This window comes from Monodelphis domestica, chromosome 3 (assembly GCF_027887165.1).
Source record: "Monodelphis domestica isolate mMonDom1 chromosome 3, mMonDom1.pri, whole genome shotgun sequence".
Lineage (NCBI taxonomy): Eukaryota > Metazoa > Chordata > Mammalia > Didelphimorphia > Didelphidae > Monodelphis > Monodelphis domestica.
The window spans coordinates 108,092,185-108,119,164 of record NC_077229.1 but is presented as its reverse complement, the minus strand read 5'-3'; the positions used below and the strand labels follow the sequence as shown (position 1 = coordinate 108,119,164).

General features: G+C 37.4%; 1 protein-coding gene across 4 annotated transcripts in view; it reads right to left on the bottom strand.

The window, feature by feature from the left end:
- Window positions 1-26,980, bottom strand: part of TSNARE1 (t-SNARE domain containing 1) — a 298,847-nt gene that overhangs the window by 233,892 nt on the left and 37,975 nt on the right. For 2 of the 4 annotated variants that reach the window (XM_016431917.2, XM_056820748.1), the window contains exon 3: window positions 1,266-1,381. The exons of the other annotated variants lie outside the window; for them this stretch is intronic. The gene's annotated coding sequence lies outside the window, so the exon portion shown is untranslated. The remainder of the gene's footprint in view (window positions 1-1,265; window positions 1,382-26,980) is intronic. 4 annotated transcript variants of the gene reach the window in all.

The window sequence follows — 26,980 nt, the reverse complement described above, 5'->3', positions numbered from 1 at the left end:
TTCTTGTGAATGTACTGTGTGTATTTCTGTACATGTTTATATATAAATATATATGTATATACATATACATATATATTTATGTATATCTGCAACTGGAGCACCGACACACATAGTGCCTTGCACATAGTGGGCACAAACTAAGTCTGTTGAATTAAATTGCTCTAAGCTTAACTGAATTAGATTGCTCCCAAATTAACTATTTTTTTAAAAGCCCTTTTCTTCCTCATTAGAACAATTTGCAATTATATTCCTCGAATTCCAATTCTGAGAATTCCAATAATGATGATGATGATGATAAAAACAATGGCAGCCAACATTTATCTATTCTAGTGATTTGAAGTTAGCAAAAGACTACATGTAAGCTGTCCCCAAAGTCATGGCTCAGTTTGCTTTTTAATAGCTTACAAACATACCAAGATTCAGGCCTCCCCTGATCTCAAATCCACAATGCTTCCCATCACACTTTACACAATGTTAGAGCCAGAAGAGCCTGAGAGGTTGAATCTAACCTATCATTTGGCAATAGAGGTGGAATGTGGGTATCAGATTAAGTTTGGAATATGTAAATTGTTCACCATCACAGTTAGACACAAGACTACTAGTGTTGATGGGCAAATGAAATCTCAGCTTCTTCATCTGTAAAATGAGGGGATTGGACTGGATGGCCTCCAAGGTAACTAACTTCTAGCACTAAATCAATAATTTGCTTTTGTTCAGTAATTTTTTTAGTCATGTCTGATGCTTGTGAACCCATTTGAAGTTTTCTTAGCAGAGATGCTAGAGTGGTCTGGCATTTCCTTTACCAGCACATTTTACAGATGAGAAAACTGAAACAAGGAGTGTGAAATGATTTTCCCTGGGTCATACTAGAACTCACATCTTCCAGACTCCAGGGCAGGTATTCTATCCACTGTACCACCTAGCTGCCCAAAGGAATAATAATTGTTTATATTTTGTTTCTTCCCACTAAAATGTATGCTCCATGAGGACAGGTACAAGTATTGTGTTTGTCTGTTTTCTCAGTGTTTTGCAAACCACCTGGCCTCCTTAACAAATGCTTTATAACTTAATGACTGAGTGATATTGGTCCCTTCTCTTAAGCTCTTTCTCTTGAACCATGCTTGCCTTTAAGTCAACTTCTCCTTCAGATTCTCAGGTCATGGGTCATACAATCACAGAGTCTCAGAGAAAGAATGGCTCTCAGAGACCAACTGGTCCAAGAATCCCCTCCTCAATATTGACCACAAATGGTTCTCTAGTCTCACCTTAAAGATCCTTAGGAAGGAGGAAAGGAGAATCTACTGTTTCCTCAGGCAACAGACTTCCCTATGAGACAGCTCTTCTCCCCATCTTTTCTCAGAACTTTCTGAAATCTCTCCTCCTGAAACATAGAATGTCAGAAGTTCAACCTTGAACTATTCCGATTTTCAGAGGTCTTATTACATCCTTAGCTTATGTCACCAGCATTAGAGGAAAAGAAAAAAGAAGGCAATACTCCCAAAACAAATCACATGCCCAGCAATGAAAACAAGTACTCCCTAAGGTAAACCCTTTGGGAAGGGAATGGTTTTCAAGGGCAAGATGAAACTGCAAAGTCAAATAGGAGAAAATGTAATAAAGAACAAAAGAGATGCCTGGGAAAGGCAAGAAAGGGCCTTCTAGGGTCACTTAATCCATGGCTCTGCCTCAAAGAAGATAAGAGATATACCCTTCCTTCTAGGAAAACAAACCTATGCCCAGAGGTATGCTCTTCTAATTGGCAGATTCCCTAGCCAAGACCACTCTGATCCCTCTCACTTCACTCTGGGTTCAACTCACCCTCTATAGACTTCTCTATCTCCTCACCCATGGTTTGCCCCCATCAGTACCCTTCCCAGCCCAATTCTGATTTGGGGAGTCCCAAAACAAGCTTTGGATGGACCCAAAACAAACACTGGGTGGGATCTTAGCATTCCTTACAACAACAATTTGGCTTCCCTGGAGCATCTCTACAGTCAACCTGACCTCTATAGTGAGCCTTTTGAATTAAATAATTTTCTAGTCATATAAAGCTAATCTCAAACAATATTAATAAAGGATAAATAATAATTCATACCACCTAGCGATCTATTTCTAGATTTTGTAGTAATAGTAGTATCAACAACAGAAATAAGAAAAATAGCCCATTTTTATCTATTTTCCATTTACAAAGTATCTTTTTCACAGGACTCCTGTGAGGGAGCTAATAATGGCTAACAATTATATAGTACCTTCTATGTGCCAGGCACTGTTGGGTGCTTTACAATTATTATCTCATTTGATTTCTCAAAATAATACTGAGAGGTATGTGATATTATTATCTCCATTTCAAAGATGAGGAAACTGAGGCAAACAGTGGTTAAAAGACTGACCCAGGATCACACAGCAAATATTTGAGATAAGATATGAACTCAGGTCTTCCTGACTGTAGCTGCAAGTGTTAATGAAAGTATTATTATCCCCATTTTACAGATGACATTACTGTGCTTAAGGGAAGGCTAGTGGCTTGCTTAAGGTTTTGATTTTTGGAGTCTGTGATATGATACAATAGCCTAGGATAGTAGACTAGGCTAGGACAAGATAGGACAAGTCAGGACAGGATGAGCTAGGCTAAATTGGGCAAAGCTGGGTTAAGTGGGCTAGGCCAGGCTGCATTAGGCTAGGCCAAGAAGTGATAGGACAGGACAGGCTGGGATAGGGCAGGATAGGATGGGATAGGACAGGATAGGACAGGATGGGATGGGATAGGCTTAGTGGATTGAGAGCCTGACCTAGAGACTTGGGTTCAGGTTCTAGGTTCAAATATGGTCTCAGACATTTTCTAGCTCTGTGACCATGGGCAAGTCACTTAGTCCCCCATTACCTAGCCCTTATCCTTCTTCTGCTTTAGAACCAAAGCGCAGGATTGGGTCTAAGTCAGAAGATAGGGTTTAAACAAAAAAACCCAGATCCTCTGACTCCACAAGCAGGCTCTTTCCCTTAACTCCACATGAGCATAAATAGAGATATGCAGACGCTCACACATACACATATTGACACAGACAAAACACAGACTCACATAATACACACCCACAGAAGCAGACACACAGAGACATTTATACCCACAGAGACACAAACACATACAGATGTAGGTACACCCACATGTAGAATCCATGCTTTCTCCTCTCCTATAGGGACTTTACTACCTCCCTGTTCTATCTCCTCTTTCAAAATGACATAGAAAAAAAGGATGAAGTCTCCCCACGTGAGAACTCCTCCTCATTTCTCCTCAGCCCAGGCAGGGAAGAGGATCTTTCATGTAATAGTAAGGAACCCAAATCCATTCACCCACAAACATTGCCTTCTCTCAGATTGCCCAAGAATCACAGCTTTCCCGACAGAAAGTTCTTCCTTGAGCAAAAATGAGAGAAAGAAAACTATAGAAAAATTTCCTTGAGAATATGAGTGGAAAAAATGTTAATAAAAATACTAGCAAATTGATTATAGCAATATACCACAAGGCTCATATACTATGAACAGGTAAGACTTATACCAATAAATAAGGCTGGTTCAATATTGGGAAAACCATTAGCATAATTGACCATATAAATAACAAAAACAACAAAAATCATATGATAATTTCAATAGATGAAGAGAAAGCTTTTGACAAAATACAGCATTCATTCCTAGTAAAAAAAAAATACTAGGAAGCAGAGTAATAAATGGAGCTTTCCTTAAAATGATGAGTAGTATCTATCTAATACCATCAGCAAGCATTATCTGTAATAGGGATAAACTAGAAGCCTTACCAGTAAGATCAGGAGTGAAACAAGGATGCCTATTATCACCATCATCATTCAATATTACACTAGAAATACTATTTATACCAAAAAAGAGAAGAAAGAGAAACTGAAGGAATTAGAACAGGCAATGAGGAAATAAAGCTATCAGTCTTGGCAGATAATATGATAGTACCCTTGGAGAATCCTAGATAATTAACCAAAAATATTTTTAATAATTGACAACTACAGCAAAATTGCCTGATATAAAATTAACTCGGCTAAATCAGCAGCATTTCTATATGTGAGCAACAAAATCCAGCAGGAAGAGACAGAAAGAGAAATTTCATTTAAAAAAACTGTAGTGAATATAAAATACTTAAAGTCTACCTGCCAAGACAAACCCAGGAACTATATGAACACAATCACAAAACATTTTTCATTAAAAAAGCCCAAAACTGGGAAAATATTAATTGCTTATGCGTAGGCTAAGTCATTATGAAAAAATACCCATTCTATCTAAATTAATTATTCAGTAGCACAGCAAACTACAAAAAAAATTATTTTATAGAGATTTTTAAAATAACAAAATTCATCTGGAAGAACAAAAGCTCAAGAATATCGAGAGAATAATGAAAAAATGTAGGGAAGGTAACCTAGTACTACCAGGTCTCAAACTCTATTAAAAAGCAATATTCATAAAAATAATATGGTATTGGCTAAGAAACAGAATGGTGGATGGATAATAGGTACACAATATACAAGAGAAAATGACCACAACAATCTAATGCTTGATAAACCCAAAGATTCAAGCTTTTGGGACAAGAACTCACTATGTGACAAAAACTGCTAAGAAAACTGGAAAGTGCTTTGACAGACTGATACCTCACATCATATATCACAATAGAGTCAAAATGGGTATTTGATTAAGACATAAAGGGTGATATCATAAGCAAATTAGAGAAGCATAGGATAGTTTACTTGTCAGATCTATAGATAAATGAAGAATCTGGGACCAAACAAGAGACAGAGAGCCTTCTAAGGTGTAAAATGAATAAATTTGATTACATTAAATTAAAAAGGATTTGCACAAACAAAATAAATGCTGTCAAGACTAGAAGGAAGACAGAAAACTGAAGGGGAGGGGGAGAGTTATAGCAAGTTTCTCTGATAAAGGTCTCATTTCTCAAATATATAGAGGATCAAGACAAATACAAAACATTCTTCAATTGTAAAAATGATCAAAGGATAAAATAAGCAGTTTTCAGAAGAAATCAAAGCTATCTACAATCATGTGAAAAAAAAAACACTCTAAATCACTATTAGAGAAATGCAAATTAAAACAATTCTGAGGCACCACCTCATACCTATCAGACTGGCTAATATGACAGAAAAGAAAAATGACAAATGTTGGAGCACATATAAAAAAAATTGGATACTAATGCTCTGTTGGTGGAGTTGTAAACTGAACCAACCATTCTAGAGAACAATATGGAACTCTGCTCAAAGGAAGCTATAAAACTGTGCATACCTTTTGAACCAATAATATCACTGCTAGTAGTACTGTATACCAAAGAGATCAAAGAAAAATGAAAAAGACCTACATGAACAAAAATATTTAAAGCAGCTGTATTTTGACAACCAAAATTTGAAAATTGAGAGGATGACCATCAATTAGAATGTGGTTGAAAAAGTTATAGTATATGATTGTGATGGAATACTATTGTTCTATAAGAAATGACAAGCAGGATGATTTCAGAAAAACTTGGGAAAACTTAAATGAACGGATTCAAAGTGACATGAGCAAAAATCAAGAGAACATCATACACAGTAACAACAATGCTGTACAATGATCAGCTGTGACTAACTTAGCTATTCTGAGCAATACAATGATTTAAGACAATTCCAAAGGAATTATGACGAAAAATGCTATCCACCTCCAGAGAAAGAACTGATGGAGTCTGAATTCAAAACAAAGTATATATGTTTTTAATTTTATTTTTCTTGGAATTTTTGTCTTGTTTTCTTTTGCAACATGGCTAATTTGGAAATATGTTTTTAATGACTGCATATATATAATCTATAGCAAACTGCTTGTCTTCTCAAAGAGGATTGGCAGGATGGAGAGAATTTGGAACTCAAAATTTTAAAAAATTAATGTGAGGATGACTAAGTTTAGATCCCAAAGAAAATATTTTTAAAAAGTAAAAGGACCTACTCATACAAAAGTATTTACTGCAGCTCTTTTTGTGGCAGCAAAGAACAGAAATTGAGGGGTTGAACCCTGAATTGGGGAATGGCTGAACAAACTGTGGTATATGTTAGTTATGGAATATTATTGTGCTACAAGAAATGATGAGCAAGATTATTTCCAAAAACTCTGGGAAGGCTTACATGAACTGGTGCAAAGTGCAGTAAGCAGAACCAGAAGAATATTTTACAGCAATATTTCTTGATAAACAACTGTAAAGGTCCTAGGTATTCTTTACTATACAGTGATACAAGACAATCCCTGACATTTATAATGAAAAAACGCTGTCTGTCTTCTGAGAAAGAAATGGACCTGAATCAGACTGCAACATTTTTTCTCTTTTTTTTAGCTGATATATCTTCTACAAAAAATTAATATGGGAAAATGTTTTATATGATTACACATGTAAAACCTATAACAGACTGCTTGCTATCTCAGGGAGTGAGAAAGGCAGGGAGTGAGTGATAAAAGGAGGTTCAGAAGAAGGAAGATGTTTGGAACTCAAAACTTTTTAAATGGATGTTTTGAAAAAAAATTTACATGCAATGGGGAAAATAAAATACTGTTTTTCTTTAAAATGAATGTGAGAGAAGATGGCGGCTTAGAAGCTGCGAAAGTTCAGACCTCAGAAACCCTTCCTGAGAGCTCCTAGGACACCGAAATTCAAGCTGAACAACAGGAGAGACCCGGGGAACCCTCCTCCTGGACCTGGATCAAAAGGTACAGCCCCCCAAAAGCCAAAACCCTAGATCACTCGGATCTAAGGGGAAGGCAGAAAGAAGGTCCCAAGACCTATCCCCCCCAACCCAGAGGGCTGAGCCCACGGCAGCAGCGGGAATTTTAGGGTCGGCAAAAGGGCCCCAGGGCTGGCTATTTTGAAGGACTCACCTTGAAAGCAACCTGAGCCAGTCTCCAGGACGCCCAACACAGACGGCAGGGAAACATAGAGAGAAGGGGGAAGCCTGTAGACCCCTGGATGGGTCCTTCCAACTGAGTCTCAAGGGAGGTCCCAGCTTTAGGGCACCAGTTGAACCCAATCCCATCAGGAGCCCTCAGAGCTACTGAAAGGAGAGAAACCTTAGGGCCGGAAAAGGGGTTGCTCTGAAGAGCCTACCTTGAAACCTGGGCCAGTCTCCTGGCATTCAACACAGATTGTGGAGGAGGAAGAGGTTGGGTTTTTTTTTCTTTTTTTTTTTGGCTCGGGGATAATTCAGCCCACACCAGCTGATCCTAATCCCATCAGGAGCACTCAGAGCTTCTGAAGGAACAGAAACAGGTCCGGTGAAGGGCTTACCTTGAAAGTAACCTGGGACAGTCTCCTGGCACTCAACACAGATAGTGGAGGAGGAGGTTTTTTGCTTTAGGGCTCATTCAGTACAAACAAGCTGAAACTAATCCCATCAGGAGCCTTCAGAGCCCAGGGAGGCCATGACCCCTCCCCCCCCCAGAAAGCTGAGTCTTCCGAAAGAACCAGCTGAACCTAATCCCATCAAGAGCCCTCAGAGCCCAGGGAAGCCCAGGCTCCCCACCCATCCTCATTGACTGCTGGACTTTAAACCAATCAGGAGCCTCCAGAGGACAGGGAAGCTCAAACCCCCAACAACACTCCCCCAGAGACTACACCAAGAGATCTTCTGTTAAAGCTCCAAGAAGGGAGACTGATAGAAGTCCCCAAAAAACAAAGAAAATGAGAGGAACAAGAGCACAGACAAATATTGGTAGTAAAGAAGGGGGTGAATTTGAGCAAACAATAGAAAAAGAAGAAAGAAACTACAATAGACAGCTACTACTCAGCAAATGGAACAGAGGGAGAGAAATCAGCAAACGATAAACCAGAAATCCCAGTGAATTGGATACAGGCTGTGGAAGAACTCAAAACACAACTAAGAGAGGCTGAAGACAATTGGGAAAAGAACTTAAAAATTAAGATAAGTCATCTGGAAACAGAGGCACTTGAACTAAAACAAGAAAATAGTGTCTTGAAAGCCAAAATCAACCAGCTGGAAAATGAGGCAAAGGAGATGAAAGATGAGGCAAAGGAGATGAAAGATGAGGTAAAGAGGATGAAAGACAATCTTCAAAGAAAATCAGACCAGAAGGAAAAAGAAGACCAAAAATCCAGAGATGAAATCCAATCTTTAAGATTGAATACAACTAGAATCAAGTGACCTCACAAGGCAGCAGTACACTATAAAACAAAAAAAAGAATGAAAAAATTGAGGAAAATGTGAAGCATCTCATTCACAAAACAGACGATTTAGAAAATTGTTCAAGAAGAGACAATTTAAGAATAATTGGACTACCAGAAGACCACGACAAAAGAAAAAGCCTGGACATAATACTAGAGGAAATTATCCAGGAAAACTGTCCCGAGATCCTAGAACAAGAGGGGAAAGTGGAGATTGAAAGAATCCACAGATCACCCCTTGTATTTAATCCCCAACTGACAACACCAAGAAATGTTATAGCCAAATTCAAAAACAATCAGAAGAAAGAAAAGATATTACAAGCTGCCAAGAAGAAACCATTCAGATACCATGGAAACACAGTGAGGTTAACACAGGATCTGGCTGCATCCACACTGAAGGACCGAAAGGCATGGAATACGATATTCTGGAAAGCAAGGGAACTAGGTCTACAACCAAGAATAAAATACCCATCAAAACTGACTATATTCTTACAGGGGAAAGTATGGTCATTCAACACAACAGAAGAGTTCCAAGCATTCATAAATAAAAGACCAGACCTGAATAGAAAATTTGATATCCAACGACAGAACTCAAGAGAATCATCAAAAGGTAATTAAAAAAGAGGGGAAAAAACAAACAAAACAACAACAAAAATTTTATAAGAGACTCAATAAGTTAAAATGATATGTATCCCTATAAGAAAAGAGGTCATTGGTAACTCTTAAAAAACTGTTGCTATCACCTGAGCAGCTAGAAGAATTACACTCAGAGGGAACAGTGACAAACTGTATAGGATGAAAGGACAAGACATAAATAGGTATATAGATATATGCATACATAAATACATATACATGTGTATGTGTATATATATACATGACTAGAGCTAAAAAATAAAAGAGGTTATGACTAAAAGAAATGGGAAAAGAAACAAATGGGGGAAAATTTATATGTCACAAAGAAGCTCATGGCAGGAGGGGGGGAGAACATCGATATACTGGAAGGGTAAAGAGGTTGGAGACAGGAAATACTCAACTCTTACATACTTTGAAACTGACCCAAATAGGAAGAACAACCCAATCCATTGTGGAAGAGAATAGATTTGCGCCCTATAGGGGAGTAGAAGGGTAAAAAAACGGACTGGTGGGGAGGGAAGCAATATAATGGAGGGAGAGGGTAGGGGGGGGAAATTTTAAAAAGACTACAGGGGAAAATAAGGGAGGGAATAAGAAGGGATGGGGGAAGAAAGGGAAGTAAAATAAGGGAGGGAATGGGGGCGGGGGGGGATGGGCTGACTATAAACAAACATTGGTATAGAAGGAAATAGTGAAAGAAGAAAAGGCAGGAACAGGAGTAGAAATCAAAATGCTGGGAAATACACAGCTAGTAATCACAACTCTGAATGTGAATGGAATGAACTCACCCATAAAACACAAGCGAATAGCAGAGTTGATTATAATCCAAAACCCTACCATATGCTGTCTGCAAGAAACACACATGAGGAAGGTAGATACACATAGGGTGAAAGAGGATGGAGCCAAACCTATTGGGCATCAAATGATAAAAAGAAGGCAGGAGTAGCAATCATGATATCAGACAAAGCCAAAGTAAAAATAAATCTAGTTAAAAGAGATAGGGAAGGTAATTACATCCTGATAAAAGGCAGTCTAGACAACGAGGAAATATCTGTACTCAATATGTATGCACCAAATGGCAGAGCATCCAAATTTTTAAAGGAGAAACTAGATGAGCTCAAGGATGAAATAGATAGAAAAACTATACTAGTGGGAGATCTGAACCTTCTCCTATCAGAACTAGATAAATCAACTAAAAAAATAAATAAGAAAGAGGTGAGAGAAGCAAATGAAATCTTAGAAAAATCAGAGTTAGTAGACATATGGAGAAAAATAAATAGGGACAAAAAGGAATACACCTTCTTTTCAGCAGTACATGGTACATTCACAAAAATTGACCATGTACTAGGGCACAAAATCATTGCAAACAAGTGCAAAAGGGCAGAAATAATAAATGCAACCTTCTCAGATCACAGTGCAATAAAAATAATAATTAGTAAGGGTACATGGATAGATAAATCAAAAATTAATTGGAAATTAAACAATATGATTCTCCAAAACCAGCTAGTTAAAGAACAAATCTTAGAAACAATAACTTCATTGAAGAAAATGACAATGGTTAGACATCCTTTCAAAACCTATGGGATGCAGCCAAAGCAGTACTCAGGGGGAAATTTATATCCTTGAGTTCGTATATAAACAAATTAAGAAAGGCAGAGGTCAATGAATTGGGCATGCAAATTAAAAAAACTAGAAAGTGAACAAATTAAAAATCCTCAGATGAAGACTAAATTAGAGATCCTAAAAATCAAAGGAGAAATGAATAAAATTGAAAGTCAAAGAACTATTGATTTAATAAATTAGACTAGAAGCTGGTACTTTGAAAAAACAAATAAAATTGACAAAGTACTAGTCAGTCTAATTAAAAAAAGAAAAGAAAAAAACCAAATTGACAGTATCCAAGATGAAAAGGGAGACCTCACCTCTAATGAAGAGGAAATCAAGGCAATCATTAAAAACTACTATGCCCAATTATATGGCAAAACATATGGCAATCTAAGTGATATGGATGAATACTTACAAAAATATAATTTGCCTAGACTAAAAGTAGAAGAAATAAATTACCTAAACAATCCCATATCAGAAAAAGAAATTGAACAACCCATCAAAGAACTACCTAATAAAAAATCCCCAGGTCCAGAAGGATTCACAAATGAATTCTATCAAACATTCAAAGAACAACTAACCCCAATACTATACAAACTATTTGACAGAATAAGCCAAGAAGGGGTTCTACCAAATTCTTTTTACAACACAAACATGGTACTGATCCCAAAGCCAGGCAGGTTAAAAACAGAGAAAGAAAACTATAGGCCAATCTCCCTAATGAATATAGATGCGAAAATCTTTAATAGGATACTAGCAAAAAGACTCCAGCAAGTCATCACAAGGGTTATCCACTACGATCAGACAAGATTCATTCCAGGAATGCAAGGATGGTTCAATATTAGGAAAACCATCCACATAATTGACCATATAAACAAGCAAACCAACAAAAATCACATGATTATTTCAATAGATGCAGGAAAAGCCTTTGACAAAATACAACACCCATACCTATTGAAAACACTAGAAAGTTTAGGAATAGAAGGGCTTTTCCTAAAAATAATAAACAGTATATACCTAAAACCGTCAGCAAACATCATCTGCAATGGGGAAAAACTCAAAGCCTTCCCAATAAGATCAGGAGTCAAACAAGGATGCCCATTATCACCCTTATTATTTAATATTGTACTAGAAACACTAGCCGTAGCAACTAGAGAAGAAAAAGAAATTGAAGGTATTAAAATTGGCAAAGAGGAGACCAAGCTGTCACTCTTTGCGGATGAATCCTAGGGAATCAACCAAAAAGCTAATCGAAATAATCAACAACTTTAGCAAAGTTGCAGGATACAAAATAAACCCACATAAGTCATCAGCATTTCTATATATCTCCAACCCAGTTCAGCAGCAAGAATTAGAAAGAGAAATTCCATTTAAAGTCACCCGAGACAATATAAAATATTTAGGAATCGATCTCCTGAAACAAACACAGGAACTATATGAATACAACTACAAAACACTCTCCACACAATTAAAACTAGATCTAAGCAATTGGAAAAACATTGCTTGCTCATGGGTGGGACGAGCTAACATAATAAAAATGACCATCCTACCCAAACTTATCTATCTATTTAGTGCAATACCCATTGAACTACCAAAAAACTATTTTACTGAATTAGAGAAAACCATAACAAAGTTCATTTGGAAGAACAAAGGATCAAGGATATCCAGGGAAATAATGAAAAAAAAAATACAAAGAAAGGTGGCCTTACAGTCCCAGATCTCAAACTATATTACAAAGCAGCGGTCATCAAGACAATTTGGTACTGGCTAAGAGACAGAAAGGAGGATCAGTGGAATAGACTTGGGGTAAATGACCTCAGTAAGACAGTCTTTGACAAACCCAAAGACTCCAGCTTTTGGGACAAAAATACACTATTTGATAAAAACTGCTGGGAAAATTGGAAGACAGTGTGGGAGAGATTAGGTTTGGATCAACACCTCACACCCTACACCAAGATAAACTCAGAATGGGCAAATGACTTGAATATAAAGAAGGAAACTATAAGTAAATTAGATGAACACAGAATAGTATACATGTCAGAACTTTGGGAAGGGAAAGATTTTAAAACCAAGCAAGACTTAGAAAGAGTCACAAAATGCAAAATAAATAATTTTGACTACATCAAATTAAAAAGTTTTTGTACAAACAAAACTAATGCATCCAAAATTAGAAGGGAAGCAACAAATTGGGAAACAATCTTCATGACAAAAACATCTGACAAAGGTCTAATTACTCAAATTTATAAGAGCTAAACCAGTTGTACAAAAAATCAAGCCATTCTCCAATTGAAAAATGGGCAAGGGACATGAATAGGCAGTTCTCAGTCAAAGAAATCAAAACTATTAATAAGCACATGAAAAAGTGTTCTAGATCTCTTATATAATCAGAGAGATGCAAATCAAAACAACTCTGAGGTATCACCTCACACCTAGCAGATTGTTCAACATGACAGCAAAGGAAAGTAATGAATGCTGGAGGGGATGTGGCAAAGTAGGGACATTAATGCATTGCTGGTGGAGTTGTGAATTGATCCAACCATTCTGGAGGGCAATTTGGAACTATGCCCAAAGGGCCCTAAAAGACTGTCTGCCCTTTGATCCAGCCATAGCACTGCTGGGTTTGTACCCCAAAGAGATAATAAGGAAAAAGACTTGTGCAAGAATATTCACAGCTGCACTCTTTGTGGTAGCCAAAAATTGGAAAATGAGGGGATGCCCTTCAATTGGAGAATGGCTGAACAAATTGTGGTATATGTTGGTGATGGAATACTATTGTGCTAAAAGGAATAATAAAGTGGAGGAATTCCATGGAGACTGGGACAACCTCCAGGAAGTGATGCAGAGTGAGAGGAGCAGAACCAGGAGAACATTGTACACAGAGACTGACACATTGTGGTACAAGAGAACGTAATGGACTTCTCCAGTAAAGGCTTTACAATGTCCCTGAACAACCTGCAGTGATCTACGAGAAAAAAAAACTATCCTCAAGCAGAGGACAAACTGAGGGAGTAAAAACACCGAGGAAAAGCAACTGCTTAACTCCAGAGGTTGAGGGGACATGATCGAGGAGAGACGCTAAATGAGCACCCTAATGCAAGTACCAACAACAAGGAAATGGGTTCAAAGCAAGGGCACATGTGATACCCAGATGAATCGCGTGTCGGCTAGGGAAGGGATGGGGGGAGAGGGTATGGGGGGGGGAGAGGAAAAGAAAATGATCTGTTTCCAATGAACAATGTATGAAAATGACTAAATAAAATAATGTTTTAAAAATAAATAAATAAATAAAAATAATAAAATTAATGTGAGAGCCAGCTAAGTGGCACAGGTGCCTGAGAGATCTAGAGTCAGGAAGACTCAGCTCCCTAAATACAAATCTAGCCTCAGATACTAACTTTGTAACCCTGAGCAAGTCATTTAACCTTGACTGCCTTTAAAGAAAATGTGAAAAATTATTTTTACATGCAATTGAGAAAAAATAAAATAAAATTTAAAAAGCAAAACAGAAAGTTCTTCCTTTGATCTAACTTGCATCTGTCCTGGTACATTCTCCAATGCTTATATATATATATATATATATATATATATATATATATATATATATATATATATATGTGTGTATATATATATATATATCTTTATAACAGGCCCATGAAACGTGAGGAGTAACTATTGTTATCCCTATTATAGATAAGACAACTGAGTCCCAGAGAAAAGTCACCAAAATGTAAATGACTTCCTTTTGACTCCTAGTCCATCCACAGAATTTCCTCCTATTATCTTGTTTCTCTGGTCTCCTCTCTCACACCCCTTCCTTCTCTCCATCACTCTGCTGGTGCCCTCTATCTACCATGGCATTCATGCCCAGGGTGCTCCAAAAATGCTCCCCAGCTTGACAGCCTGGATAATAAAGTCAAAAATACAAGCACCACCCCAGACAAATAGACTGCTCATCTGAGAAGTATCACCCAGACACAAAGACAGAGATTCAGTCACACAGAAGAGAAAAACACATTTCTCACTTGTGCACTTTTCACCAGAGACCTCAGTAGGACTGAAAAACAGTCTAGGTCTGAAGGAATAAGGAATAGGTAGGGAAGATCTGGAAAGCTTCCTAAACATGGGCTTCAGAAAGATAGAATTCATCAGGGTAGCTAGAAGAAGTATACTTAGAGGGTATAGTGATAAACCATATAGGATGATATGTCAAAAAATATATTAATAACTAGAAGTAAAAGAAGAGGACAATACAAAGAGAAATGGGAAAAAAGATATAATGGTGTAAATAGATATTTCATAAAGAAGCATATGGGGGAGGGGAGAAGACCAATAAAATGGAGGAGAGGAAAGGGTTAGCAACAGGTGATAATTAAATCTTATGCTCACTGGAATTAACTCACAGAGGGAAGAAAAGTCAGATCCACTGGGCCAGAGAATTGTATCATGCCCTCTAGAGAAGTAGAAGGGTAATAAATGGGCTTATGGGGAGGGGAGCAATCCAAGGGATGGGGAGGTTGGGGGTTCATGTAAATGGCACTATAGTAAATGGAGAATAATAAGAAGGGAAGAGGTGGGAAGGGGTATAACATTAGGGAGGCGAAAGGGAAGAAACTGATGAAAAGCAAAAAGTCAGAAGGGAGGGTTAGAGGGATTAGAGAAAAATCAGAATCAAAGGAGAAAGACAAAATGGAGTGGAATACACAGATAGTAATCATAATTGTAAATGTGAGTGGGACAAATTCATTCATAAAAAGGAAGCAAATAGCAGAATGGATTAAAAAACAGAATCCTACCATATGTTGTCTATAAGAAACACACTTGAAGCAGGTGGACATTCACAGGGTAAAGGTAAAGGATAGAGCAGAATTTACTGGGCTGCAACTGAGAAAAAAAGGCAAGAGCAGCATTTATGATCTCAGACAAAGCTAAAGCAAAAACAGATCTAATTAAAAAAAAGATAAATATCAGTACTCAACATATATGCACAAAATAGTACAGCATTCAGATTTCTAAATGAGAAATTAAAGAAGCTTAAGGGGAAATAGATAGTAAAACCATACTAATGGGGAACCTCAAGCATCCCCAATTAGAACTAAATAAATCTAGCCAAAAAATAAAAAGAAGTAAGGGAAGTAAATGAAATGTTAGGAAAATTAGAGCTAATAGATATCTGGAGAAAAATAAATAGGGACAAAAAGGAATATACCTTCTTTTCAGCACATGGCACATATACAAAGATTTACCATGAGTTAGGGCATAAAATCATTGCAAACAAATGTAGGAAAGTAGAAATAACAAATGCAATTTTTTAAGATCATAATACAACAAAAATCATAATCACTAAGGGCTTATGGAAAGGCAAATTTAAAATTAATTGGAAACTAAATAATCTAATTCTTCAAAACTTGTAGGTCAAAGAAAAAATCAAAGAAACAATTACTGATTTCATTGAAGAGAATGACAATGAGGAAACAATTTATCAAAATCTATAAAATGCAGCCAAAGCAGTACTCAGGGGAAAATTTCTATCCCTGAGTGTGTATATCAACAAATCAGAGACAGAAGAGGTCAACAAATTGGGCATATAACTTAAAAAACTTGAATGAAATCAAATTAAAAATCCCCAGATAAAACCTAAATTGGACATCATAAAAATCAAAGGAGAAATTAATAAAACTGAAATTAAAAGAACTATTAAACTAATGAATAAAACTAGGAGCTGGTACTTTGAAAAAACAAATACAATGAAGTACTGGTTAACCTAATTAAAAAAAAAGAAAAAAGTAAATTAAATTAATAATATCAAAGATGAAAAGGGTGACCTTATCTCTAATGAAGAGGAAATTAAGGTAATTATTAAGAGCTATTTTGCCCAGTTATATAGCAATATTTAAAAAGATTTAAATTGCCTAGATTAAAAAAAGAGGAATAGAATACTTAAATAATCCCATCTCAGAAAAAGAAATTGAGCAAGCCATCAAAGAACTCCCTAAAAGAAAATCCCCAGGGCCAAATGGATTCACCAGTGAATTCTAACAAACATTTAAGAAACAATTAATCACAATACTATACAAACTATTTGACAGAATAAGCAAAGAAGGAGTTTTACCAAATTCTTTTCATGGCACAAATATGGTACTGATTTCAAAGCCAGGCAGACCAAAAACATAGGAAAAAATTATAGACCAATCTCCATAATGAACATAGATGCAAAAATCTTAAATAAAATACTAGCAAAAATACTATCACAAGGATTACTCCTTATGACCAGGTAGGATTTATATTAGGAATGCAAGGATGGTTTAATATTAGGAAAACCATCCACATAATTGACTATGTCAATAACCAAACCAACAGAAATCACATGATTATCTTTTTTTAAAAATCATTATTTTATTTGGTCATTTCCAAACATTATTCATTGGAAACAAAAATCATTTTCTTTTCCTTCCGCCCCCCCCCCCACCTCTCCCATAGCCGGAGCATGATTCCACTGGGTATCACATGTATTATTGACTCGAACCCATTTCCATGTTGTTGGTATTTGCTCTAGAGTGTTCATTTAGAGTCTCTCCTCAGTCATATCCCCTTCACCCCTGTAGTCAAGCAGTTGCTTTTCTTCGGTGTTTTTACTCTCACAGTTTATCCTCTCCTTGTGGATAGTGTTTTTTAGATCCCTGCAGATTGTTCAGGGACATTGCATTGACACCAATGGAGAAGTCCATTACCTTCGATTGTACTACAGTGTATCAGTCTCTGTGTATAAGGATTTCTTGGTTCTGCTCCTTTCACTCTGCATCACTTCCTGGAGGTTGTCCCAGTCTCCATGGAATTCCTCCACTTTATTATTCCTTTTAGCACAATAGTATTCCATCACCAACATATACCACAATTTGTTCAGCCATTCCCCAATCGAAGGGCATCCCCTCATTTTCCAATTTTTGGCCACAACAAAAGTGCAGCTATGAATATTCTTGCACAAGTTTTTTTCCTTATTATCTCTTTGGGGTACAAACCCAGCAGTGCTATGGCTGGATCAAAGGGCAGACAGTCTTTTAGGGCCCTTTGGGCATAGTTCCAAATTGCCCTCCAGAATGGATGGATCAATTCACAACTCCATCGGCAATGAATTAGTGTCCCTACTTTGCCACATACTCTCCAGCATTCACTACTTTCCATAGCTGTCATGTTAGCCAATCTGCTAGGTGTGAGGTGATACCTCAGAGTTGCTTTGATTTGCAACTCTTTAATTATAAGAGATGTAGAGGACTTTTTCATGTGCTAATTAATAGTTTTGATTTCTTTAGCTGAGAACTGCCTGTTCAGGTCCCTTGCCCATTTATGAATTGGAGAATGGCTTGGTTTTTTTTTACAATTGATTTAGCTCTTTGTAAATTTGAGTAATTAAACCTTTCTCAGAGGTTTTTATGAAGATTGTTTCCCAATTTGTTGCTTTCCTTCTGATTTTAGCTACATTGGTTTTGTTTGTACAAAAACTTTTTAATTTGATGTAGTCAAAATTATTTATTTTGCATTTTGTGACTCTTTCTAAGTCTTGCTTGGTTTTAAAATCTTTCCCTTCCCAAAGGTCTGACATATATACTATTCTGTGTTCACCTAATTTTCTTATAGTTTCCTTCTTTATGTTCAAGTCAATCACTGATTTTGAATTTATCCTGGTATAGGGTGTGAGGTATTGATCTAAACCTAATCTTTCCCACACTGTCCTCCAATTTTCCCAGCAGTTTTTATGAAGTAGTATATTTTTATCCCAAAAGCTGGGTTCTCTGGGTTTGTCGTATACTGTCCTGCTGAGGTCACTTACCCCAAGTCTATTCCACTGATCCTCTTTTCTGTCTCTTAGTGATGACCACTGCTTTATAATATAGTCTGAGATCTGGGACTACAAGGCCCCCTTACTTTGTATTTTTTTTTCATTGTTTCCCTGGATATCCTTGATCCTTTGTTCTTCCAAATGAACTTTGTTATGGTTTTTTCTAAATCAGTAAAGATAAATTTTGGAAGTTCAATGGGTATGGCACTAAACAGATAAAGGAGTTTGGGTAGGATGGTCATTTTTATTATATTGGCTCGTCCTACCCATGAATAGTTAATGTTCTTCCAATTGTTCAAGTCTAGTTTTAGTTGTGTGAAGAGTGTTTTATAGTTGTGTTCATATAGTTCCTGTGTTTGTTTCGGGAGATAGATTCCTAAGTATTTTATTTTTTCTAAGGTGATTTTGAATGGGATTTCTCTTTCTAGTTCTTACTGCTTATCTGTGTTGGAAATATATAGAAATGCTGATGACTTATGTGGGTTTATTTTTATCCTGCAACTTTGCTAAAGTTGTTGATTATTTCGATTAGCTTTTTGGTTGAATCTCTAGGATTCTTTAAGTAGACCATCATGTCATCTGCAAAGAGTGATAACTTGGTCTCCTCCTTGCCTATTTTAATGCCTTCAACTTCTTTTTCTTCTCTAATAGCTACTGCTAGTGTTTCTAGTACAATGTCAAATAATAGAGGTGATAATGGGCATCCTTGTTTTACTCCTGATCTTATTGGGAATGCATCTAGTTTATCGCCATTGCAGATTATATTAGTTGATGGTTTTAGATATATACTGTTTATTATTTTTAGGAATGACCCTTCTATTCCTATGCTTTCTAGTGTTTTTAATAAGAATGGGTGTTGTATTTTACCAAAGGCTTTTTCTGTGTCTATTGAAATAATCATGTGATTTTTGTTGGTTTGCTTGTTGATGTGGTCAATTATGTGGATGGTTTTTCTAATATTGAACCAGTCCTGCATCCCTGGTATGAATCCTACTTGATCATGGTGAATGACTCTTCTGATCACTTGCTGGAGTCTTTTTGCTAGTATCCTATTTAAAATTTTTGCATCTATATTCATTAGGGAGATTAGTCTATAATTTTCTTTCTTTGTTTTTGGCCTGCCTGGCTTTGGAATCAGAACCATGTTTGTGTCATAAAAGGAATTTGGAAGAACTCCCTCTTTGCTTATTATGACAAATAGTTTGTATAGTATTGGGGTTAGCTGTTCTTTGAATGTTTGATAGAATTCACTGGTGAATCCATCAGGCCCTGGGGATTTTTTCTTAGGAAGTTCTTTGATGGTCTGTTGGATTTCTTTTTCTGATATGGGATTATTTAAGAAATCTATTTCTTCTTCTGTTAGTCTAGGCAATTTATATTTTTGAAATATTCATCCATATCACCTAGATTGGTATATTTATTGCCATATATTTGGGCAAAGTAGTTTTTAATGATTGCCTTAATTTCCTTTTCATTGGAGGTGAGGTCCCCCTTTTCATCCTTGATGCTGTTAATTTGTCTTTCTTCTTTCCTTTTTTTAATTAGATTGACCAGTACTTTGTCTATTTTGTCTGTTTTTTCAAAGTACCAGCTTCTAGTCTTGTTTATTAGTGCAATAGTTCTATCACTTTCGATTTTATTAATTTCTCCCTTAATTTTTAGGATCTCTAGTTTGGTTTTCTTCTGGGGGGTTTTAATTTGTTTGTTTTCAAGTTTTTTTATTTGCATTTCCAATTCATTGATCTCTGCCCTCCCTAATTTGTTAATATATGCACTCTGGGATATGAATTTTCCTCTAAGTACTGCCTTGGCTGCATCCCATTAGGTTTGAAAGGATGTCTCACCATTGTCATTTTCCTCAATGAAATTATTGTTTCTATGATTTCTTCTCTAACTAACCGATTTTGGAGTATCATAGCATTTAATTTCCAATTAATTTTTGATTTGGCTCTCCATGTACCTGTACTGATCAATATTTTTATTGGTTTATGATCTGAAAAGGTTGCATTTATTATTTCTGCTTTTCTGCATTTGAGTGCCATGTTTCTGTGACCTAGTGTATGATCTATTTTTGTAAATGTGCCATGTGGTGCTGAGAAGAAGGTGTATTCCTTTTTGTCCCTATTTATTTTTCTCCATATGTCTATTAACTCTAATTTTTCTAAGATTTCATTACCCTCGTTTACCTCTTTCTTATTTATTTTTTGGTTTGATTTATCTAAATTTGATAGTGGTTGGCTCAAGTCTCCCACTAATATGGTTTTACTGTCTATTTCCTCCTTCAATTCTCCTAGTTTCTCCATTAGAAATTTGGATGCTATTCCGTTTGGTGCATACATGTGGATTAGTGATATTTCCTCATTGTCTATATTCCCTTTTAACAGAATATATTTACCTTCCCTACCCCTTTTGATCAGGTCTATTTTTGCTTTGGCTTTGTCAGATATCATGATTGCAACTCCTGCCTTCTTTCTATCAGTTGATGCCCAAAAGGTCTTACTCCATCCTTTAATTCTAACCTTGTGAGTATCAACCCACCTCATATGTATTTCTTGAAGAGAACATATGGTAGAGTTTTGGGTTCTAATCCAATCTGCTATTTGTCTACGTTTTATGGGTGAGTTCATCCCATTCACGTTCAAAGTTATGATTGTCACTTGTGGATTCCCTGGCATTTTGATAACTTCCCCTAGTTCTGACCTTTCTTCCCTAGCTATATCCTTTTGAACCAGTGATTTACTTTAGGTCAGTCCCCCTAGTCCCCTCCCTTGGTATGCTTCCCTTTCTAGCCCCTCTCTTTTTATGCTCCCTTCCCCTCCCCCCTCTCCTTCCCTCCCTTTTTATACTCCCTCCCCCCTCCACCCCCTCAATTTCTCTTTCTTTCTTACCCTGTTGGATAAGATAGAATTCAGGATCCCACTGGATCTAGATGTTCTTCCCTCTCAGAGTTGATTTCACTGAGAGTAAGGTTTAAGTAATACCACTTCACGCTCTCTTCCTCTTCTTTTTATATGAGAGATCTTCCCTTCCCCTTCCCATGTGTATCTTTGTATGGGAAAGGCTATTCTATTTAGTCCCCCCCCCATTTCTTGAAGTAAGTCTTAGTATTGTTGATGCTTCCCCCCCTCCATTTTCCTTTCTTTGCCCCCCCTTTCACCAAATCTTCTTGATGCCCCAATCTTTCCCTATGCATGATTCTTCTAACTACTCTTATGGTGCATACAATTTTTGAGAGTTACACAATACATTTTCCCCACATATTAATATATATAATTTGATGTAAATGTAGTCCTTATAGAAGAGAGTTTGACTTTTAAAAAAAGATAAGATTTATCTCCTTTTCCCTTTCTTTCATATTTACCTTTTCATGTTTCTCTTGCTTTCTGTGATTGGATGTCAAATTTTCCACTAAGTTCTGGTCTTTTCTTAGCAAATGCTTGGAAATCTTCTATTTTGTTGAATTCCCATACTTTCTCCTGGAAGCTTATAGTCAGTTTTGCTGGGTAGTTGATTCTTGGTTGGAGACCCAGTTCTCTTGCCTTTCTAAATATCGTGTTCCATGCTTTGCGGTCTCTTAGTGTGTTAGCCGCTAAGTCATGTGTGATCCTTATGGGAGCCCCCCCCCCCCCCATATCTGAAGCTCCTTTTCTTGGCTTCTTGTAGGATTTTCCCCTTTTCTTGGAAGCTCTTGAATTTGGCGATTACATTCCTGGTGGTTGTCTTTTGGGGATTTAGTATATAGGGTGTTCTATGAACCCTTTCTATTTCTATTTTGTTCCCTTTGCTCCAGAACATGGGGACAATTTTCTTCTATAATCTCCAGTAGTATAGCATCGAGGTTTTTTTTTTTTTTATCTCTGGTTTTTCAGGTAGATCAATAATTCTCACGTCTCTTCTTCCTCTGTTTTCCAGGTCTGTGAGCTTTTCAGTGAGATATTTTGTGTTTTCTTCTAATTCATGAATTTTTTGGCTTTGCTTTATTAATTCTTGCTGTTTTGCATGTTCACTGTCTTCCAGTTGCTTAATTCTGGTTATTAGGTTTTGCTTTTCAGCTTTGTCTGCCCCTCTATTAAATGCTTCCAGCTCTTTCTCCAATTGTGAAGTCTTGTCTATCAGACTGCTGATCTCTTTCTCCCATTTTTCTTTTCAGAAGGTTTCCATCTTTTGGGTAAGCTCCAATTTGAGTTCTTCCAGAGCTTTTGGATAATTTCCATTTTGTGAGGCATGTTTTGATTTTGTTTGGGTTTCATCCTCTTTCTCTTCTTTTCCTTGGGTACTCCCGCCATAAAAGTTTTCAATAGTTACCTTTTTCCCTTTCTTCCTAGAGGCTTGATTTTGAGCCATGTGAGCCATCCCTTTGGTGGTTTTATTCCCCTTTCCTTTTTGGTCTGGGGTCTGGGTGATATGGGCGAGTTTTCTGTGAATTTAGGTTGCCTCAGACTAGTTCTTCCCAGCCTCCGAGGTTTCTTAGAGTGCAGGCCCCTGTGCTCAGCACGGCCTCCCCTTTGCTCAGCACAGCCTCTCAGCAAGGCTGCCCCTTTTAGCATGGGCGCCCCTTTCCTCATCGCAGCCTCTCAGCACGGCCGCCCCTTTGCTCAGCGCAGGATTTTCCTGTGAAACCGCCCTGAGAGGTCGTTTCCTTGCAGTCTTTAGATCCCAAGGACCCTGGTGTGCCCCCCCAGACAGAGACGCTCCTCACTCACTCGCTGTCCCAGTGGGTGCTCTGATACCTTACTCTGGTTTGGGGGGGGGGTGGGGAGGGAAGGGGCGGCTCAGTTCACGTTTTTGTGCAAGCTTTTCCTCCTCCTTATAGTGTGGAAATGTTCAAGCCCCATGTACCTTCGTTTCTGTGGGGTACTGGAAAGTCCCTCTGTTCTTCCAAAGGTGATTTTTATGCTCTTTTGAGGTAGTCTATTTCATTCGGTGCTGGGGAGAGGAAGCGATTTGCGTCTAGATTGCAGCCATGTGAACCCGGAAGTATCTCCTTTCTTTAATGATAAGCACTCTCAACTCAGTGACTGATATTCTGATTTTGGTCAGTCCTCAAGAAAAATCTGAATAGACATCCTATTTTCTACCAACACCTGATCACTTCTGTCCCTCCCAAACCTCGCCTTTTCTATCCACAGAGTGAGCTCGCCTGGAAAACAGATGTGATTCTCCACATGATTATCTTAATAGATGCATAAAAAGCCTTTGACAAAGTACAACACCCATTTCTATTGAAAACACCAGAAAGTATAGGAATAGATGGGCCTCCTTTCCTAAAAATAATAAACATATATATTCAAAACCATCAGCAGGCATCATTTGAAATGGGGATAAGTTAGAAGCCTTCCCAATGAGATCAGGAGTGAAGCAAGGATGCCCACTATCACCTCAATCATTTAACATTGTACTAGAAATGCTAGCAGTAGCAATTACAGAAGAAAAAGAAATTGAAGGGATTAAAGTAGTCAGTGAGGAAACTAAACTATCACTCTTTGAAGATGATATGATGATCTACTTAAAGAATCCTAGAAAACCAACTAATAAAGCTAGTGTAAATAATCAACAACTTTAGCAATGTTGCAGAATACAAAATAAACCCACATAAATCACCAGCATTTTCATATATTTCCAACACAACTTAGCAAGAATTAGAAAGAGAAATTCCATTTAAAATCACCCTAGACAATATAAAATATTTAGGAATCTATTTGCCAAGACAAACACAGGAATTATATGAACACAATTACAAAACACTTTCCACACAATTAAAACTAGATCTAAATAATTAAATAATTGGAAAAACATTAATTGCTCATGGGCAGAACAAGCTAATAAAATAAAAATGACAACCCTACCCGAATTAATTTGCTTTTGCAGTGCCATACGTATCAAATTACAAAGAAACTTTTCATAGAATTGGAAAAAAATCATAACGAAGTTCATTTGGAAGAACAAAAGATCAAGAATATCAAGGGAACTAATGAAAAAAATGTGAAGGATTAAGGCCTAGCAGTAACAGATCTTAAACAATACTATAAAGCAGTGCTTATCAAAATAATATGATACTGGCTAAGAGACAGAAGGGTGAATCATTGGAATAGACTTGGGATAAATGATCTCAGCAACCCACTATTTGACAAAAACTGCTGGGAAAATTGGAAAGTAATATGGGAGAGATTAGGTTTAGATCAACATCTCACACCCTTTAACAAGATAAGTTTAGAATGGGTAAATGATTTAAATATAAAGAGGGAAATTATAAGTAAATAAGGTAAATATAGAAATAGTATACCAGTCAGATCTATGGGAAAGGAAAGAATTTAAGACCAAGCAAGAGATAGAGAATATTACAAAATTTAAAATGAATAATTTTGATTATATTAAATTAAAAAGGGTTTGTACAAACAAAACCAATGCAAACAAAATTAGAATCCAAACAATAAACTGGGGGGAAACAACTTTATAACAAAAATCTCTGACAAAGGTCTAATTTCTTAGATTTATAAGGAGTTTTGTCAATTGTAAAAAAAAAAAAGCAAGCCATTTCCTAATTGATAAATGGTCAAGGGACATGAATAGGCAGTTTTTCAGATGAAGAAATAAAAACTATCAATATGCACATAAAAAGCTCCCTTCACTTTTGAGATTGTGATTCTGTCATTTGCTGTCTATCTGTGGCTCCGAGAAGCTAGGAGCCACACTCTAGGAAACTACCTTACCCCATGTTTAAACAAGGTTGAAGGAAACTAAGGGGCCATAAATCTTTGGGGTAAGAAAGTGCCTACTCCAAGCATGTGAAGGCTCCCCCTGGAAGATCAGATCAAGTGGAGGGGAACAATCTGTTCCAATAGTCACAAAGGTAGCAGCAGGCATTGTGAAGTGCTTAAAACTTGGTCAGACATGGAGGATGCTATGGTCATCCACTGAATCCAGGGCCATTGTCAGTCATGACTCTTGCCTTGCCACTGGACTTGGAGGACTGGAAGAGTGAATGAGGCTGAAGATTCTGTGCAATTCTGCTCCACCTACATCCAATTTATGTGCCAGTCAAATGACATCATCAGTGCTGCCATGTTGGCCCTCTTCAAATACAAAGTACAACAACCAACTAACCATGCACTTGGCACTGTGTTAAGGACTTTACACATATTCTCTGACTCAGTATCTTTGGAATCAGAAGCCCAGGGTTCAAATCTTGGTTCTAGCATTTAGCTGTAAGTCAGGAGGAGTCTAAGCTCAATCTCAGTTTCCACATTTATAAAGCAGTTGTAATGGTCCTTCCACTACCTACTACTCTGGGTTACTGTGGAGAATGCATTTTATAGGTCATTAAATGTCACAGAAGTGTGAGCTATTATTACCACTCCTATTCTTTATTTCTCCAAGGAAAGCAGCACACATGCCATTCTGATTCCTTTTCTTACTCAACATCAACATCACATATGACATACTACCGATTTTTAGACCTCGACATGCCCAGTTTGGGTGAGGAAGACTCCCTGCCCCCACCTACAAAAGCAACAGTCACATAACCATCATCCTCTGAAACATGAGCTATGCCCACAGATAGTCACCAACAGGCCTTGTCTACCCTCTCCTCATAAACTGTCAAATGAGATCAAAGTAGAGACTTCCCTTCTGACAAATGACCCTGGCCAAGTCTTTTCCCTTCTCTGGAACTCAATTTTCTCTACTATAAAATGAGAGAATTTGATCCAGTCAGCTCCAAGGACCTTTAAACACCAAATGTCTATGCTCTCATGGGTATGATTAAGTCATTTCTCACTCAAACTCTACTCTATAGAAGAAAATAGGAGGTACTGAGGAAGGTGAGGAGCAGCTTGCTCATGAGAATGGACCTGGAGACTGAGAATGCCCAATCATTTAGAGAAGAACAGAAATTCCTTAGGAAGAAGATTCCATCTGTGCTTAGAAGATACCCTCAGGGCTGTAGGCTGGGGATCAGGAGCAGACTTCACTGGCAGGCACTCAGTGTACCCTTATAAAGCCAGCTGGGTCCCTTTCAGAGTGGATGGATCAGGGGGTCAGGAGGTGCCTTCGTTCCTGCCCTTAGCCATAAGCCAGCTGGTGAGGAAGGGAACATTAATGAAGAGTCCCATTGGGAAAGGTTGCCTTTAGAGGAGGAAGAAAGAGACTGATAGAACACAGCAGACATGAAAAGGACCTCACAACACAGAATGGTCCACTTTGATAAAAAGCTAAACAAGAGAATTTTAGAACTGGAAGGGATTATAGAGATTAAAGAATTCATCCTCCAAATTTTACAGATGAAGAAAATCAAGTGCAGGAGAAGTGACTGACCCACAGTCATATCAAGAAAACACAAAGATGACACAGTGGTTGAAGTGCCAGGCAGAGAGTCAGGAAGACATGAGTTCAAATCCAACCTCAGACACTTCCTAATTGTATGACCCTGAGCAAGTCACTTAGCCTTGTTTGCCTCACTTTCTTCATCTATAAAATGAGCTAGAGAAGAAAATTACAAACCACTGCAGTATCTTTGCCAAGAAAACCCCAAATGGGGTCACAAAGTGTCAGAACTGACCAAAACAACTGAACAACAACAACAAACACAAAGGTGATGGAATACAGAGCACTAGATGAGTAGTTAGAAAAACTATGTTCTACTACAATTGGATTTCTCTCTCCTAACTGTAATGGGACTTCAAGGCTGGACAAGA